The sequence below is a fragment of the Ranitomeya imitator genome, chromosome 5, assembly GCF_032444005.1.
Source record: "Ranitomeya imitator isolate aRanImi1 chromosome 5, aRanImi1.pri, whole genome shotgun sequence".
NCBI classification, from domain to species: Eukaryota; Metazoa; Chordata; class Amphibia; order Anura; family Dendrobatidae; genus Ranitomeya; species Ranitomeya imitator.
This window is the reverse complement of record NC_091286.1, coordinates 370,580,810-370,599,822: the sequence shown is the minus strand read 5'-3', so window position 1 is coordinate 370,599,822 and position 19,013 is coordinate 370,580,810.

Below are 19,013 nucleotides of genomic sequence, written 5' to 3'. Positions count from 1 at the left end.
TAACTACATTTTCTGCTGGAATAGTCAATATTTCCGTGTCCACGCCACATGTTTCTGCTTCCTCTGCTTGCCCACGTCGGTTCTTCCTTCTGCCCCTCCGGATCTTTCTCCTAAAGCGGTCGACACTCCTGGAGCTTCTGCCTCAGCTGTTGAAAGACACTCCATGGAGCCAGCCGACATGCCCATGCTGTCACTACAACTGGATTCAGACTCAGTGGTGAGGTAGTCCCGTTTGCAATTTTTGCTCCTATTCGCATTGTTTCGCCTCCATTTGGTGACATTTCTTCATTTGCTACTGCCTTCACTGGAAATATTCCAGGAAAAAATTCGGCCTGTATCAAAGAGAGAGACAAGATAGTGAGGAATCGCATCACTAAACAAAGCAGTAATTGGCTTAGTTCAGCCACCCCTAAAGGCAATTTCAAATGTGGGCATTGTACATACTGCAGACAACACATGACAGATCGCGTTTTACACATGGGGCTGTGGAACACACGGTCAATGATTTTATCACATGTAGAACCAACCATGTGGTATATGTAATATTTTGCCCACGCAGATTGTATTATATCGGGAAGACAATTCGGCCACTGCATATACGTTTCCGCGAGCATTGCCGGTCTATAGTGACAGGGAAGGGAGTCCCTCGGCTGATTGCACATGTTAGGGAGGAGCATAGCAGCGACGCGCAATGTCTTACCTTCGCTGGGATAGAAAGGGTCAGCCTGCCTGATCAGGGAGGTGATTGGAACAACTTACTCCTGAGACGTGAGGCAAGGTGGATCATGCGCAGTAACGCGCTGGGTCCACTTGGCTTCAATGATCGAATAGACATGTCCATTTTTCTATAGGGATAAGTTGAGTGCCCTGGAGCCTGCTAGGTTATAGTCTCGGGTACATGTCAGTATTGTGGGTAGCAATATTATCACGATCATGGTGTACTCATCTCTGTTATAGCTTTAGAAGTAATCTCGGAAATTTATCTTGATGTTTTTAAGTGTGCTTTTTATATTTTGTGTATTTTGTGATTTGTGGGAGGGTTTTGGTAGTGGGAGGTGTCATGACCGGTACACTATTTCCGCTGTCTAACCTGAGCACAGATTGACCCGTAGAAGCGCAGGCACAGCGCGAAACGGCCATCGTCCCCCTCTGCTCACACGAGCTTCGGCTCCCTCTCCCCCGGCCATGAATTTCATCTGGAGTTGGTATCAATAAAGGAACTATTTGGAAGACTGGTGAGTGCCTTCGTTTTTCTCTTTTCAAGATTTATATTCCCTTTAATATATCCATATATTAATGGATAGAGTAGAAGCTAATACACTGAGATTATTGTACGGAGTACTACATAGCCAAAAATCTAGGCTGTTCTCCATTATCTACTTCAATTTCCTGAAAGGGTTATTTTCATCACAGAATATGCTGACATATCAATTGCCATTACCTCCAGCCATCCTTAGAAATAAAAGGCTACAATGCTAATTTAGGGATGTATCCCTGGAACATTTTTTTCCTGTACAGTACAGTGACACTTGTGACCACTGATTATGCCGGAAACTACAGCACAGCCCCATACAGAAATTTTGGAATAAATAATTCTCTTTAGCTTAATAAAGTTTGATAAAGTCTATTTGAACAAGAAGTCATTTAGAATTTATTTTAATAAATTTTCAATTGCAGTATTAAAATGCATACTTATATGTTAATTGTGTAATTATAAATTGCCTCTACTTAAAAACAAGCTATGATATGCAATCTGTTCAAACGATGCAGTCTATTAAAGGGAATCTGTCACCAGATTTTTGCTACCTGATCTTAGAGTAGAAGAATGTAGTAAAAGATACATCATTGGATTCAGGGTATCACTTAGTTTACTGGGTGAAGCCGTTGTGACGCAATCAAAGTTCTTAGATTTAAGCATGAAGCAGAGCTGAGAAAGCTAATCCCACCCTCACCAGGCTCTCTGTGTACACTATCTATTGGCAGTGAGCTGTTTATCACTTGAGGGGTCATAGTTGACCTAGCAGGCACAAGAGTCCTAGTCCTAGCAGTAATAATCACCTGGTAATAAAACCTTCAATGTAAGTAAACAACAGCGCACAGCTTGATAAGTGACACATCACTGAATGCAGTGTTTCAACCCCTACCTCATGCTGTCCTCAGAATACATAGCAACAACCTGCTGATGGATTCCTTTTAATACCAAATTCAATATTTGACATATTACAATTGTGAGAATGATTAGTACGGCTAATTGCAGACTGCCTTTGAGCAGAACTTAAAAGTATGACTTTGCCGACACTTTACACTTTATTGCTATCATCAGTAGGGATGAGTGGTTCTGGAACCTGATCTGAACTTTATTCCAAAGTTCGGTTTGGGTACCAGAACTGTACCTGAACCAGAGCCCGAACCCCCATTGAAAACAATTGAGACCCCAAATTTGGAACAAAAAAAAAATCTCTATCTTCTTCTGGGAGAAGTCTATGTTCAGCGTTTAGCACCAGTCACTAACTGTCCATCTCTTATCATGAGCTACCATTATCCAGATAGAGGCCATTAGTGTATTCTGTCTTGCCTTATGTTTTGTGCAAACACTTGCTAAACATACTCTGTGGCCCTTTAAGGAGGTGCATTATCTTCTTGCATTTTTCCTTTCCCATCCGGGTACCGTATGTTATAGTGTATGTTTATATTTAATGTTATGTTTTACCTTTGAGTACTGCTATTGTCTTTTTCATAATGTACATTTTTATTACTGCTGCTTGTATAAGATGATGTTCATTGTTTGTCATAGGGAAAGTGTAGTAACCAAGTTTTGCCACAAGATGGGGTACATTACAGTTTCTGATACAGCACTGTAAATAGTTAATATAGGAGGGGTCACTGTGGTTAAGACATGAGGACTTCCTGATTATAGTCAGTTGGGCCAGGGAGCCCGTACCGTCCAGAAGGGCTTATAGCCCTGGGAACTACGTAGCGACTCCGCAACATTCAAGTATAAGATTAGCCATCCAGGGCCTGTGGGGAAGACTACCGCAGAGGCAGCAGTAATAACATTGACACGGAATGAAGAAGCTGGAGCTTCAGTGTGGTCACAGCAGAATAGACGGGCAGAACATTCATCATGTTGAGTAATACTTCATGGGTTGATGCCCTCGTATCTGGTGCAAAATGGATGAGGGAACTCCCAATCAGGTAGGTCTGAACAGGAAAGACACTGAGGAGCCGTATGATACCGTCCGACCCGGGAACGTGCTTAGTGACAAAAGGAAGAGTGCAGGGAAAGTGGAAGACGAGTGCTGTTTGAAACATGGTATAAATGCTGTTACAGCAATGGATATCCTGTGTCCAGAAGTCAGAAAAGTTGTTCAGCTAAAAGTTGCAATGGACTGTGTCTCAATTCCTGTGAAACCGATTACAGAAAGATTACAGCACCGCAGAGAAGACCATTACGGCGCAGTGAGAGAAGACACAGGTATGCAGAGTAATGGACACTGTATATATGTGATAGGAGGCCAGGGCACTGATATACAAAAATCCTTGGCTATGACTGCGGCCCTGTCTGTTCCTCACACTCCGACTATGACCTCAAGCGCAGTAAGTACTTAGCCTAAGTTATTGCATTCATTCTCTTTCACATAAAAAATTATTGGCAAAAGCCTATCAATAGATTCTGTATGTGAAAGAAAATAATGAAATTGGTCCTTAAAGGGAATCTGTCAGCTACTTTGACCACTCACACCCTCCCAACAGACCGTTTATATGGCTCTAGCTTTTGAAAATATAACACAGCTGATACCTTTACGTCACCAAAGCACTGCTCGATGGGGAGAAAAAAATCACATTTTGAAGGTGTATACAACTTAGGCTGGAAGAGTATTGGGGCGTAACAATGCATTTTCTCCTAGTAAGCCTCCATCTGTATTCCATGCCTAGAGCCCCCTTCCTCTGGTTGATTGACAGGTCGTTGCTCTGTTATGTCATGTCTATGTAAGCTGTCAATCAACCAGAGGTGGGTGGTGCTAGGCTGGGAATACAGAGGGAGACTGAAGAGCGTGGAGCATGCCGTCATATCCCAACGCATTTACAGCCTTATTTGCATGTACATTCAAAGTTTAATTTTTCACTGAGCTTTGGGAAATATAAACGTATCCATGGTCTCAAAGAGCTTGAAGATGCCTCGAATCATTTACAGGTATTATGTATCTTCTTCAAATGAAGATGGGCTTTATGACCTATCCATAAACAATGTAATAAAAAAGTTTAAAAAAAAGTTATTGTCCCTAAGTGATCATTAAATATAATTTAGTTTAGTTAGATTTTTATCACTCCTGAGTGGACAAGGTCTACAGATCAGGTACCGTACACAAATAACCTCATCATTTATATTTCATAGTATTACATCATGATGCAGTTTGCATAAAGCTCCAAACCACATGATTTATATTCATGCTGAAAAGTTAATCAAGCTTTGCACAAAGCGTCATTTATAAAATGACACAAAGGAATCGGAGTTGCTCTCACACATAAACACTAGTGTTAGCAGCAAAAAGTAATTAATAATGCATTTCATCTTTTCAGTGTACTATGCAAAAAGGTGAATGCTAACTATTGTTCAAATGTACTTGAAATGCTAATAAGGTTGTGAAGGGTTTATGAATTAAGCAAAGGGAGTGTTGAAGTTGATTCAATAAACTTACTATTGCCACTGAGTCATTTGTGAACATCTGTAGAAGTTTTATGTTTAATTTTCTTAGCCTTGATTACCTAATACAGTGGCAAGTAAAGTTTGGGCACCCCTTTTCAAAATTACTGTTATTGTGAACAGTTAAGCAAGCTGAAGATGAAATGATCTCTAAATAACCTAATGTTACAGATCACATATTTCCTTTGTATTTTAGACAAAAAAATATAAATATATTTTCATCTTTTACATTTTAAGAATTACAAAAAGGAAAATGTACCAATGCAAAAGTTTGGGCACCCTGCATGGTTAGTACCTAGTAGCACTCCCCCTTTTGAAAGTATCACAATTTGTAAACACAAGTGATGAGCGAATATACTCGTTACTCGACATCTCTCGAGCACGCTCGGGTGTCCTCCGAGTATTTTTTTCTGCTCGGAGATTTAGTTTTCATCGACTCAGCTGAATGACTTACAGCTACTAGCCAGGCTAAGTACATGTGGGGGTTGCCTGGTTGCTAGGGAATTCCCCACATGTAATCCAGCAGGCTAGTAGCTGTAAATCATCCAGCTGCGGCGAAAAAAAACAATCTCCGAGCACTAAAAAATACTCGGAGGACCCCCGAGTGTGCTCGAGAAATCTCGAATAACGAGTATATTCGCTCATCACTAGTAAACACGTTATGCATTCATTGCTCCTTGGAAAATTCTTCCACTTCTGTGAGATTTCTGGTTCTCCTGGAGCGCGTTGCTACTTTAGATCTAGACACATAGCTCTAGAGCGCTTCAACGTATCCTACTGATTCTGAGAATTATTTTTCAAGACATTGATTGTGCTTCATGATAGTGGTAGAATTTCTTCAATATAACTTGCATTTATTTATGAAAAAAATGGAAATTTGGCAAAAATTGTGAAAATTTTGCAATTTTCAAACTTTTAATTTTTGTACCCTTAAATCAGAAAGTCATCGCATGAAATAATTAATAAATAACATTTTCCACATGTCAACTTTACATTTTGGAAACATAATATTTTTGGGTAGGATGTTATAAGGGTTAAAAGTTGACCAGCGACTTCTCATTTTAACAACAAAATTTACAAAACCACTTTTTTTAGGGACCACCTAACATTTGAAGTGAGTTTGGGGGTCAATATAATTAAAAATGCCCCAAACTGACACCATTCTAAAAACTGTACCCCTCAAGGTGTGCAAAACCACATTCAAGTAGTTTATTAACAATTTAGGTGCTTCATGAGAACTAAAGCAATGTGGAAGGAAAAAATGAACATTTTACTTTTTTCACAAAGAATTTACTTTGGAAGAAATTTTTTTTATTTTCACAGGTGTATCAGGAGAAAATGGAACACAAAATTTGTTGTGTAATTTCTCCTGAGTATGCAGATACTCCATATGTGGGAGAAAGGCACTGTTTGGGTGCATGGCAGGGCTCAGAACGGAGCACAGTTTGACTTTTTGAACGCAAAATTGGCTGGAATCCATGGTGGTTCCATGTCGTGTTTGGAGACCCCCTGATGTACCTAAACAGTGGAACCCCCAAGTCTAACTACAAGCCTAACCCCAACACACCCCTAACCTTAATCCAAACCCTAACCACAACACAACCCTAGCTCTAATCCCAACCCTAACCCTAATCCCAACCCTAACTATAATCCCAACCATAACCACAACCCTAACCTTTGCCCAACCCTAACTTTATCCCAACCCTAACCCTAGCCCAACCCTAACCCTAACTTTAGCCAAACCATAACCATAACTTTAGTCCAACCCTAACTTTAGCCCACCCCAAAACCCTTTAGCCCAACTGTAACCCTAATGGAAAATGGAAATAAATATTTGTTTTTATTTTACTATTTTTACCTAAGGAGGTGATAAAAGGGGGTTTATTTTGATCATTGTGATAGACCCTATCACAGAGATCAAATTAAGCCAATAGGAAAAATTTCCTATTGTTGCCAACTGCCGGCTGGCAGATCTCGGCGGGCGCGCTGCGCATACGCCCACCATTTTTTCCCAGAAGAAGACCCCGGTGGCACGGGGGAACTTCACGGGTGGTTGCAGGGACAACAGAGTTACCAAGGGGGAAATCGGGGAACCCCATTTCTCTCTCCTCTGATGTGCGATCACATCAGGGGAAAGAGAAATTAAATGTGAAATCAGACTTTTTTTGCAGTTGCTGTTATTCCATTAATAACGGCGATCGTAACACTGGGGTCAGTAAAAACTGTTCTCTGGGGTCTCAGCTACCCCTGGTAGCTGAGACCCTGGAGAAATTCCGACTCTGGGGGGTGCTGTACACTTATTTATCAGTGCCATTAAAATGCAGCGCTGAGGCAACAGTACCCTTAATTACTGCCGTTAAAAGGCGTTTTGGCTGTCATTTAGGGGTTAAATGTTTAGATCAGAGGACTGAGAGGTCCATTGTAAAACCTTCAGCCTGTGCCTTTCGAGGTAGTCCACGGTGGATTTTGACGTGTGTTTAGGATCATTATCTATTTGTAGAAGCCATCCTCTTTTTAACTTCAACTTTTTTTTTACAGATGGTGCTGTTTGCATCAAAAATTTGTTGAAATTTCATGGAATACATTCTTCTCTCTAAACATGAAATTCCTCGTGCCATTGGCTGCAACACAACCCCAAAGCATGATTGATCCACCCCCATGCATAATAGTTGGCGAGAAGTTCTTTTCCTGAAATGATGTGTCCTTTTTTCTCCACACATACCTTTGATCATTGTGACCAAAGAGTTCTATTTTAACCTCATCAGTCCACAGGACTTGCTTCCAAAATGCATCAGACTTGTTTAGATGTTCGTTTGCAAACTTCTGAAGCTGAATTTTGCAGTTAGGACACAGGAGAGGTTTTCTTATGATGACTCTTCCATGAAGGCCATATTTGTGCAGGTTTCTCTGAACAGTAGAACAATGTACCACAACTCCAGAGCCTGCTAAATCTTTCTGAATGTTTTTTGCAGTAGTTTCAAAGAGGCATGCAGGGGGAAAGAGTGAGTGATGGCCGTTTTGCAACTGAATGCCTCAACAGATCCAGGACACAAAGGAAGCACAACCAAACAGATAAGGCAGCACTCTGTAGCAAAGATGCCAGGGCCTCCGCCCTTGCCTAACTCCTAAATTAGCCCTCTGTCTGTTCTCTTCCCCCACCCAGATAAGAGGGGGCGCTACTGTGCACCTCAGTACACCAACCCGACAAACAGAGCAACAAAGACAAGGGGTAACTGAAAACTACACACGCAAAGTATTCACTCACATATAACAGAGGAATCCACCGGAGTGTGCAGGAAAGGAAAGAAACCAAAATAGGGATGGATAAGGAATTGCCAAAAGTACAAACCAAACAGTCGCTTATAACTCCTCCAGCACTCCCTTCTCATACCAACTTCTCTCCCTCCTATAGCCATGCCGCATAAAGATAATTTTGATGTGGATTAGTAATAGAACCCAGATTACATAGGGAAAAGGAGTGTCTAACCGAGCACAGCTGAGAACAGGGATTTCCAACATGGCAAATTAACCCCTGCTCTGCTGGAAGAAATAAACACGTTTAATAAGACGGAGAAGTGCTTCTTCTCAGTGCCAGAGTAGGAGTAACCAGACGCTGTGGTCTCCTGGCTCCACTCCGTTGAGGTAACCTAGTGACAGGTACACTGTGAAAGGCCTAGGACAATTTCCTGGCATCCTCCCAGAATAAAAGCCCTGGTGACTGGGTACTTTGACAAGGAGGGAAAAGTTTTAAAAGATGGTCAAGCAACACCTGGCTGACAAAACCTGCATACTCCCTAATGTGACCTTCAGCTATTGGTTCTCAAAGCTGGACACCTGTCATGAGCGGTCCCTCTGTGCCTTGGAGGTGTTGTGCTGCCCTGTTGTTAGCATCTTGTCTTAGCGGGTTTTTAGTGATTGTGGGAGGGTCATAGCAGACAGAAAATGCTGACAGGCTCACTCTGATAAAAATTAATAAAGCCTGGATTAGCACAGACTTTTCCACACCACCAGATGACAGCAGTACATAGTGTTTTAATCTTCAATATTTTAATGAGGCTCGCCAGTTGTTGCCTTCAAGGGTCTATGAATGACTCTACATATATTTGTTTCCCGGCTTTGTACTTTATGAGTGTAGGAGTGCATCAAATAGACTTTCAAAATATTTGAATGAGGCCCTCCAGTTGTTGTCTTCAAGGGTCTATGGATGACTGTATTATCCTCCTTATAATCTTTTCCTGGCTTTGCATTTTTAATGAGACTTGCAAGTTGTTACCTTCAATGGTCTATGAATGACTGGATGACCTTCTCTACAATATTTTTCTGGCTTTGCACTGTGGGCAAATCCTTTATAAGTGTAGAAGTGCCTCAACGACACTTACTTTATTTTCTATGAGGTACTCCAGTTTGTGCCTTCAAGGGTGTAGGAATAACCCTTGAAGGCACAAACTTCCCTTAATTTTTTTCTGGATTTGCATTGTATAACATGCCCACGCCGGAAGTGCACCACTAGCTCCACCCATCAGTACCCCTGTCACATCTTCACAGGGTGTCGATGGGTTGGCATGACAACTTGGTGCCTGCAGGAGACCCCTGTGGCTGTCATTGCCGACCTGCTATGAGCACCACCCAGTGGCCTGTGTTTATAGCAGGAAATTATGTGTAGCACAAGTGATCAGAAAATTTCAGCTTCAAGTCTCCTATGGAAACTATTGAAGCAAATAAAAAGTAAAAATTAACCCCTTTCTGACCTCGGACGGTATAGTACGTCCGAGGTCAGATCCCCTGCTCTGATGCGGCTCCGGTGGTAAGCCAGCATCAAAGCCGGGACATGTCAGCTGTTTTGAACAGCTGACATGTGCTCACAATAGCAACGGGTGGAATCGCAATCCACCCGCCGCTATTAACTAGTTAAATGCCGCTGTCAAACACCGACAGTGGCATTTAACTACCGCTTCCGGCCATCGGGCCAGAAATGAGTGCATCGCCGCCCAATCACATGATCGGGGGTCAGCGATGCGTCAGCATGACAACCTGAGGTCTCCTTGAGACCTCTGTGGTTGTTGATGCCGGCTTGCTGTGAGCGCCACCCTGTGGTCGGCGCTCATAGCAAGCCTGCAATTCAGCTACATAAGATCGCTCCTATGTAGCTGAGCCGATCCAGTTGTGCCAGCTTCTAGCCTCCCATGGAGGCTATTGAAGCATGGCAAAAGTTAAAAAAATGAAAAAAAAATAAAAAAATAAAGAAAAATATAAAAGTTTAAATCACCCCCTTTTCGCCCCAGTCAAAATAAAACAATAAAACAAATCAAATATACACATATGCGGTATCGCTGGGTTCAGAATCGCCTGATCTATCAATAAAAAAAGGATTAACTTGATTGCTAAACGGCACAGCGAGAAAAAAATTCGAAATGCCCGAATTACTTTTTTTGGTCGCCGCGACATTGAATTAATATGCAATAACAGGTGATCAAAAGAACGAATCTGCACCAAAGTGGTATCATTAAAAACGTCAGCTTGCAAAAAATAAGTCCTCACCCGACCCCAAATCACGACGCTACGGGTATCGGAAAATGCAATTTTTTATGCAAAATTTTTTTTCAATAGTTAGATAAAAAAAGAACCTAGACATTTTTGGTGTCTATGAACTCATAATGACCTGGAGAATCAAAATGGCAGGTCAGTTTTAGCATTTAGTGAATCTAGCAAAATAGTCAAACAAAAAACAAGTGTGGGGTTGCACTTTTTTTGCAATTTTACCGCACTTGGAATTTTTTTCTCATTTTCTAGTACACGACATGGTAAAACTAATGATGTCATTCAAAAGTAAAACTCGCCCCGCAAAAAATAAGCCCTTACACGGCCATATTGACGGAAAAAAAAAAAGTTATGGCTCTGGGAAGAGGGGAGCGAAAAACAAACACGGAAAAACGGAAAATCCCAAGGTCATGAAGGGGTTAAATGATTCAGAAACAGACAATCTATCAAAATATGAAAATAATTAATCTGATCGGTAAGCAGCGTAACAAAAGCAAAAATCAAAATGCCAGAATTACATTTTTTAGTCGCCGCAACATGGCAATAAAATTTAATAACAGGTGATCAAAACATTGTACCTGCCCCCAAATGGCACCAATAAAAACATCAGCTTTGAGCACAAAAAAAGCCTTCATGCAGTCCCAGATCCCAAAAAATGGAGACTCTAAGGGTCTTGGAAAATGGTGCTACTTTTTAAATTATTTATTTTACAAATATGGGATTTTTTTCCCACAATTTAAATACAAACTTGTAATGACCTGGAGAATCATAATGGCCAGTCAGTTTTAGCATTCAGTGAACATGGTAAAAAAAAAACAAACAAAACATTGTGGAATATAACTTTTTTTGCAATTTCACCGCACTTTGAATTTTTCTACTGTTTTGTAGTAGAACATATGGTAAAATCATTGGTGTTGTTGGAAAGTACAACTCGTTCCACAAAAAACAAGTCCTCACACCACCATATTGACAAAAAATAAAAAAGTTATAGCTCTGGGAAGAACAGCAGCAAATAACGAAAAAACAAAAACGGAAAATCCCAAAGTGGTGAAGCGGTTAATAATATTTGTTTTTACATTTGGATGTGCTTCTACTTGCATGAATTTTTTCTTCCTCTTGATAAGCAAAAATACACTGTTAGAATTTATATTTTTTAAAGTATTGATACGTTGCAGCATTTTTTCTATACCTGGTTTAAACTTTTGAACCGTTCTGTACTGATGCAGATGTTTGATTCATAGAGATGAGGCATATAAAAAACACATGCAGTAGAAACATCATGCATGACGCACATTAAAAAAAAAGAGCTACACATACACACAAGTATTATGTGCTGGAAATAATAAGCACTGATCTTACAGATGTCAAAACCTCATAAAGCCGCACAGGAGCTCAAGATCTAGTTATCACATGTAGTGACACTGTACAGAAAGGGGCTGTCACCTTTTACAAAACTTTCTGCTATAAGCTTTAGTAATTATATATAAAAAAATAAGCAATGAATTTCGTCTGACGTTCCAGCTCCAGCTCGTTATCGCTGTTCTAGTATCTCTTGTTTGTCAGAAGCCCTGATGTCACGTCACCAATGCTGCAGCCAATCAGGAAGCTTAACGCTTTGTACAGTCTTTATACATTTCCGTTTTATGCAGCATCTCCAAGGTAGACTGTCTACGGAAGCCTCAGGTTCATTTACCACCCTGCCTTTTCCAGGATGGGACCAGTTGCGGAAGTTACGGATTTGTAAAAAGAAGAGAAGGAAGTAAAAAGCTATATGCACACGTTGCGGATTGGTGTGTGGAGTTTTCCGCACTGTTTTTGCAAAATCCACAGGTAAAACCGCACTGCAGATTACCAGCGGATTTGCCGCGGTTTTTGTGCGGATTCCACCTGCGGTTTTACACCTGCGGAGGTGTAAAACACTGCGGAATCTGCACAAAGAATTGACATGCTGCAGAATAAACAACGCTGCGTTTCCGCGCAGTTTTTTCCACAGCATGTGCACTGCAGATTTTGTTTTCCATACGTTTACATGGTAATGTACAACGCATGGAAAACAGCTGCGAATCCGCAGCCAAATCCGTTGCGGATCCGCAGCAAAATCCGCAACGTGAACACATAGCCAAACACAGACCAATGATCTAAGCTGCTGATTGTTGTCCCAACTGACTCTGCAAATGCTGTGAGCCCCCTCCAACTCATGCCATCCCAACTAACTTGTGAGAATATTATGAGGAGAGGACACGTTTTATAGACTGCAGCTGTTTTTAATTCACAAGTAGTCATAGAGAGTAATACAGCTCTAATGTAGAGGGGGAGATTATAGTGTTATGGCAATCACTGCAGAGGCAAGTGATGTGCAGTGGCACTGGGCAGCCTATGTTTGGCTCCAGTCCCCTTTTATGAATGGTTGATTGATTATACTGCATGTTCACAGAGCATTGCCTGGACTAGATAAAACTGTAACACTTCTTAGACCAAGATAAGAGCTGCATAAGTATGCAGTGTTTCATCAGTGTTAATTACTGAAAGTAAAGAAAGATCTTGAAAATGGTGAGGATGTAAAGCAAAAAAGAGAAAATTTTCTAAACTGGCCATTCATACAGTGCTAAATAGCAATGCCCTAGAGGAGGGTTTGGGAGCCACATGTGGCTCATTGCCCCAGGAATTGTGGCTCGCGGCTGTCTGCCAGCTTGGTGCATTAGTTCCAGTTCTAGCAAACAGGTATGAAGAGCACATTTCGAAATGGTGAATATTGTGAGTAGCCCTGCACAGAAGAGCAGATCTGGATGCAGGTATACTGGTCTAAAGGGGGTAGAGATAAGAATAGCACTCTAGAGACAGGATGATACTGCCTGTCAGAGAAGGTTCTTGAAGCTGGATGTGACTGTGTGTTGGGAGGGCTTGATGGGAGAATACTGAATGGAGATATTGTGGGAACCCCTTGATCTTGGAATGCTGATTTGGGGTGTTTCCTGTGGAAAAGCTATGGTTATCATTAAACCTTAGTAGTGTATAAGCGGGTGGTTTCGTCAAACTCAATCTGACAGGTGCCCCGCCCCTATCAAAGTGTATCAAAATGTGTAACCCCACCCCTCCCCTTGTCTGACGGCTGGTATCCAGCTGTCCCTCCTTGTTTGATTCCCCCTTTTGATATAGTTTAATATAGTTTAATTTGTTGTAGTTTTGATATTATTCCCGTATTTTGTGGAATAACACATGTTTATAATTATAGCCTAGTCGTGTATTTATTTTACACGTGGTTTATAACACCTTTTTCATTTGTTTTATAATAGATTTTATACGTAGCCCCGAGTTTGATTCTGTAAGCTTTTGTTTTATTCACAGTGTATCCATATAGTGAATAGGGCTGATGTTTCTGTATGCAATCCTACAGCCTGTTATGTGAAAAGTATTCTCAAACACTAACTAAATGGTAAACATTACCTAAATTAGGTTAACTGTGGGTCAGCGGCTTATAGCACCTAGGTCAAGCAATTGTTGTTGTATTTGCGTACCCCATAAATGTTTATTCTCACAAACAGAAAAGTTATTGTGTCCTGAAGATGGCATCTGAGGTTATTTGTTTTTTGTATTAGCTTTCTCAGAAAACAGCTGTGTTATCTGAGGGTCAGATATTTTTGTACAAACTCATGCTGTTTGGTGATCTTTGTGAAGCAGAACTTTGTTTTATAACACATTTGTACTTGTATTGTACCTGAATTGATATTTGCTTTCTCTTTTTTGTGTCCTGAAGATGGCATCTGCAAAGTTATTTGTTATCTACTGAGGCCATTGCAAGTTGTGTTTATTCACATTGTAGCAGGTTTTATCCTTGTGGCTGCCTTATATACACAGAAGAGATATGCACCAATGTCACAACACAAGTTATAATATGAACCAATGTTACAACACAAGTAAGAAGCGGCGTGTTTTATACGAATAAAAACCAAAGACACGATATTGTAAAAAAAAAATTTAAAAGATTTATTTCTCACGATAAAACAACAGCTCAAATTTTAAGTTAGCTAACAGCATGATGCTGACAAATGCATCTTTGCTGTATCTGATAACGACACGATGAACAAATAACGGCGCCTGAAAATCTTGATGTCACAAAATCTGATACGGCTCGATCATTATTCTGCATGTCAGACGTAAAATTTTGTAAAATCTTCTTAAATGGAAAGCCTCGCGCTATATGGTATAATACATATATGCAATAATGACCGCATACACTGCTATACAAATCTTGAATTTGTGCGCTCTGATAACAATAAGAATAACAATTCTTGTTCAGGAATGTCACAAAAGCGCGTGGAAAGATAATATTATCCGCACGGAAGCCGTAACTGTCAAAAAATATGCCCGTCTTATCGTCGCAGAGTACGATTAATATCCAGTGGCGACCAGCTTGATTCGCCGGGTCTGTATTCACAATATATGCCGCGGGTCTCTGAGTCACTCTTTCTTCCGGAAGCAAATCACACGGAAACACACCGGCGAATATGCGGTCTGTATAATTATCGGACCGCGCTACAACTGTAAGCTGCAGACTGTCCATCGTTGCTTAATTAAAATCGTACAAGATCTCTCGCCTGTTATTAATTTCCAGAATGGTGTGGTTGACTGCAAAGACAATCATATTTATCGTGTGGGGTGTCGCTATCGCAAAGCGGACTTCAGCACGCAGATTACCTGTTTTAATGAGCGAGAAATGGCCTCCAGGCTCCTGATCAGGCGATAAATCAAAAGCAAATAGCGTGAAGCCAGCCATAAATTCTTCACGATCTATCGCCATGGCACAATCAGCCTTTTGCTTGCCCGATATATGGGCAAGCGCCATATATTCTCTGATGGCTAAATCAGCATTAAAATTAGGATTATAAGGCCTCGCGGGTATCTGCTGACCATCCAGATATAATGCCGCGTGATTGACGTGGTAGTGGTGAAAGTCCAGTGGGTTTTTTGTATAAGAACCGCTGAAGCCCTCATTATCTACAAACCCCAATATAACAGTTTTTGGTATCTGTCCTAGGAAGAGGTTCTCGTGGTTCGTGATTCGTGTCCCTGCGGCGATGCTGTACACTTTCAGGCATGTTCGGTCAACAGCGTACTTGGCTGTTGCTGCTAGGAGGGCCTGGCTGTGGCCGATTCGGACAGCCGGTGATACCTGCACTCTTTTCACATAGAGAGCCGCCTGCGAGATTTGTACCTTCAGCGGCTCGGCTTCTGCGGACATGAGGCAGAAAGTATCCTTATTTCTTGACAGTTTAACCTTAAGGTCAAGGCCGTTCAATATTAACTTTGGCTGGTTAAATATATCCCCAAATATGGGTCCCAAAAGGTCGATGGGTTTTGAGCGAGAGGCGGCACTGGCTCTTTTGATAAATCCCGCATTTGCGCCATCCAGGCGCCTGTCATTATGATGCCCCGCAGTGTCTTTATAGAACAAACCGGCTGTAAATTGCGATGCCAGCGTCTGTGAACTGTAATTTAAAAGGGTCTCTATGTAGGCTCTATAGCTGTAGAGATTGTCCGATTGTGAGATAAGTCGGTCTCCCAGAGTAATATCGACCTGGTTAAAAAGAGTGGCTAGAGGGTAGTTTATGAGCGCCACACGCGCACCATCGGCGATGGCCGTATTATCATGCTTCACGATGCGACAGCTTATGTACAGTAGCGTGTTGTTCAGATCATAATAATAATCACCACTACCAGATATGTAAAACTCCAACGGTCCATTGTCTGACAGAGCAGCAACAGGCTGTACTTCTACAAATAGAGATTTCTCGATACTTGTTTGAGTCGGTGGTACGGCAAAAATATCCAGTTCAGATTTTGCGCACTCTACAGAAGCGTCATGCAGGAAAGCCATGGTAACTGATTAGAAGATGTCGTCCGCAGAGCGTCTTACTCGTTTCTGACGGGGGCGTCTCTTGGATGTAGTTTTATTCATGAGCATCGGCGGTAAAGGAGGGCAAACGCGGCGCTTTCTTTTTTGGGCTTTTTTAGCGACATAGATTATCCCAGAGCCGTCTTGATGGGTTGGCGTATTTATCCTTTTCATAAGGGCAGTCGATGCGGATGTCACGGCATCTGCAGCGATGTTCCGGGCAGCAGTCCGAACGTGTGGTTTTACTAATTCTAAGCCTTTTCTGAAAAGCGGCACGGCGCGACGAAATAAACCTTTAAATAGTCCTGCCAGTCCAGAGCCATACATGTACTCGCTCCCGCGGAATCCCTCTAGACCGTGCCCCGACTGTGCAGTATAGTAGCGGGCATAAACAGCAGGATCTCCATACACCCTTTGAGACAGCATTTTATCGTGTCAATGCTGGCGAGGTCTAAAATGTAATCGCACTATACACTTGCCGTATCTGAATTTAACCGGCGTTCCCTGGTCCGACATGACTGTAATGTTTATGGAGTCAAAGTGTTGCTTGCACAGCGGTATGTAATCGGGCCGTGAGTAGCGCACCGTGACAATATCATTATCATCGCCGCTAACTTCTACGGTTCGTAGCAGTTGAACGTAGCTGTCACCTACAAGTTGATGCTGAATTATATCAGTGTATACAAAAAGCGAATAAAAACCAGCCTTTGAATCGGGGTAAAAGCGGCGATTCCACGGCATTAAAGCAACGGGGGAGTCATCGACGGTCTGCAGGCCGAAAATAAATTTTAACTTAGTACCCAGAGTAAACTGTATAGGGGATGGGTCGGTCAGGATCACCTCGCGGCGTAGCTCATCATACCGTATTCTGTAGGCAGGCGTAGATAAATACAGCGCTTCTATTCGGGCATTGACCGCGCCAACTAGCTTAGGAATGGACGAGTAAAATCCTGATTTTATGTGATACTGTACTAAAGGTTCGCCGTGTTTAGCCGCGTAGAAGCTCCCTTCAAAAGCATCAAACGTGTTCCACGTATGGGGGTACTGTATTTCCGTTAACGCCACCTCATAATCTGCCGAAAGATGAACGGCCCGCGCTAACTTGGTATTGTACTCCGATATTGTGTTTTCAGGGTAGATTTTAATTGACGAATTACTGGGTAATGTCACGAAAAATGAGCCCGCTTCCATGGTTATATATCTGTCAACTCTGAGGCCGGGATCCAACTATTGAATTTTTCGGGGTAACCCAGCCATTTGACAAAGCAATGACTCACACCCCTGACACGTTTTTTTCTCAAAATCTTTTCTACTCTGTAGACACGATCCTCATCCATAGGTATTTTTTGCAGCTCTTCCTTATAAAATGACCCCTCTACAGGCTCTCCGGCTAAATCACTGATTTTATAAAGGGGTTTATGAAATTTATTGGAGACGCCGGTGATTAAAAAAATCTCATCGCTGTACGTCTTCTCATAGCCCTTACAGAAGGTCGATTTATAGCGCGATATTCTCACATGAGAGCCGACCGTTAAAGACGGTTTAATCGGTTTATTAGTAATAGTAGAACTGTAAATATTGCGCCAGATTTGCATCACGTTTCTCTCTGACACAGACGCGGGACTGCAGCGGATCGTTGAGTGGTACGTATGGTTGTAGCTATGCAGCAAATCCGGTAAAATATCAATATACCTAAAGGTATTATGATGCGTAAGATAGCGCCACATACGGGTTTTTAATGTGCGATTAAAACGCTCGACCATAGCGGCTTTTACATCATTGTTTGTAAAAAAGTGATGAATATTGTACGTATTACATAGCTGTTTGAGTGATGAATTTATAAATTCTTTGCCGCGATCCGTCTGCAGTTTCTTCGGTATGCGCTTATCATTTTGAAATATTAATTCGAACGATCTGGCGACACTAGCGCCTGTCTTGTTTGTCAAGGCTACGCACCATGCGTATCTCGATAGAACATCAATCACCGTCAGGATGTATTTGACATTATCATTTTCCCTTGAATAGTCAATTAAACTTACGAGATCCGCCTGCCACTGCGCATCAATGGCCGAGACGTAAATTTTATTTGTCAAAAAGCGTTTTCTAGCAGGCTTGTGTAGCGTGTAGGTGTCTTGCTTATTTAACCAGGCAATAACATCAGATTTCTTTATACCGCGTGCTCTTGCAGATCTAAATAATTTGTCAATACCCGAGAATGAGCCGGGTGCGCGGCATGTAAAATATTGTTTTTCTAATATGGCATCATACGATTTAGACGTCATGATTGATTAAAATGATTGTGGTTCGTTAATCAACAGCCTGCTTCTTTCAGAAATTCAGCTGTATAAAAATTCCTGTTTTAATCCGGATATATCATGCCTGAGTTAATGCATGCATTAATTGCATGTATGGTTGTGTTCTGGGTGTTAACAGCAGGCGTGTGGTGGGGGCGTAACTGGGTGTGTTTCTGGGTGTTAACAGGTGAGCTGGTTTCTGACACTCAGGATAAATACAGGTGGCTGGCCCACTAAAGTACATCAGACAACCACCAGAAGTCCGAGCAGACTAAAAAAAGCAAGCTATTCTAAATGTAAGTATATAAGACAGTTGTGTTATTATTCGCAAATGCTTAATTATATTTAACTATGCATCTCTAAAACCATAATTAAGGGTGTTATTTGTCTAATAAGTTAGTTTTATACTGGAGGATAGCTGCATATTTAGTATCGTTGTATAATATAGTTTTACTGCATAAAACATATTCTGTGGTACATAATTAATATAGAAAGACTTATCCGCGGGCAACTATTATAACATAATTTATGTAATACAGTAGTTAATAACTGTCAATACGCCCTAACTAGCGCCTGCAGCGTT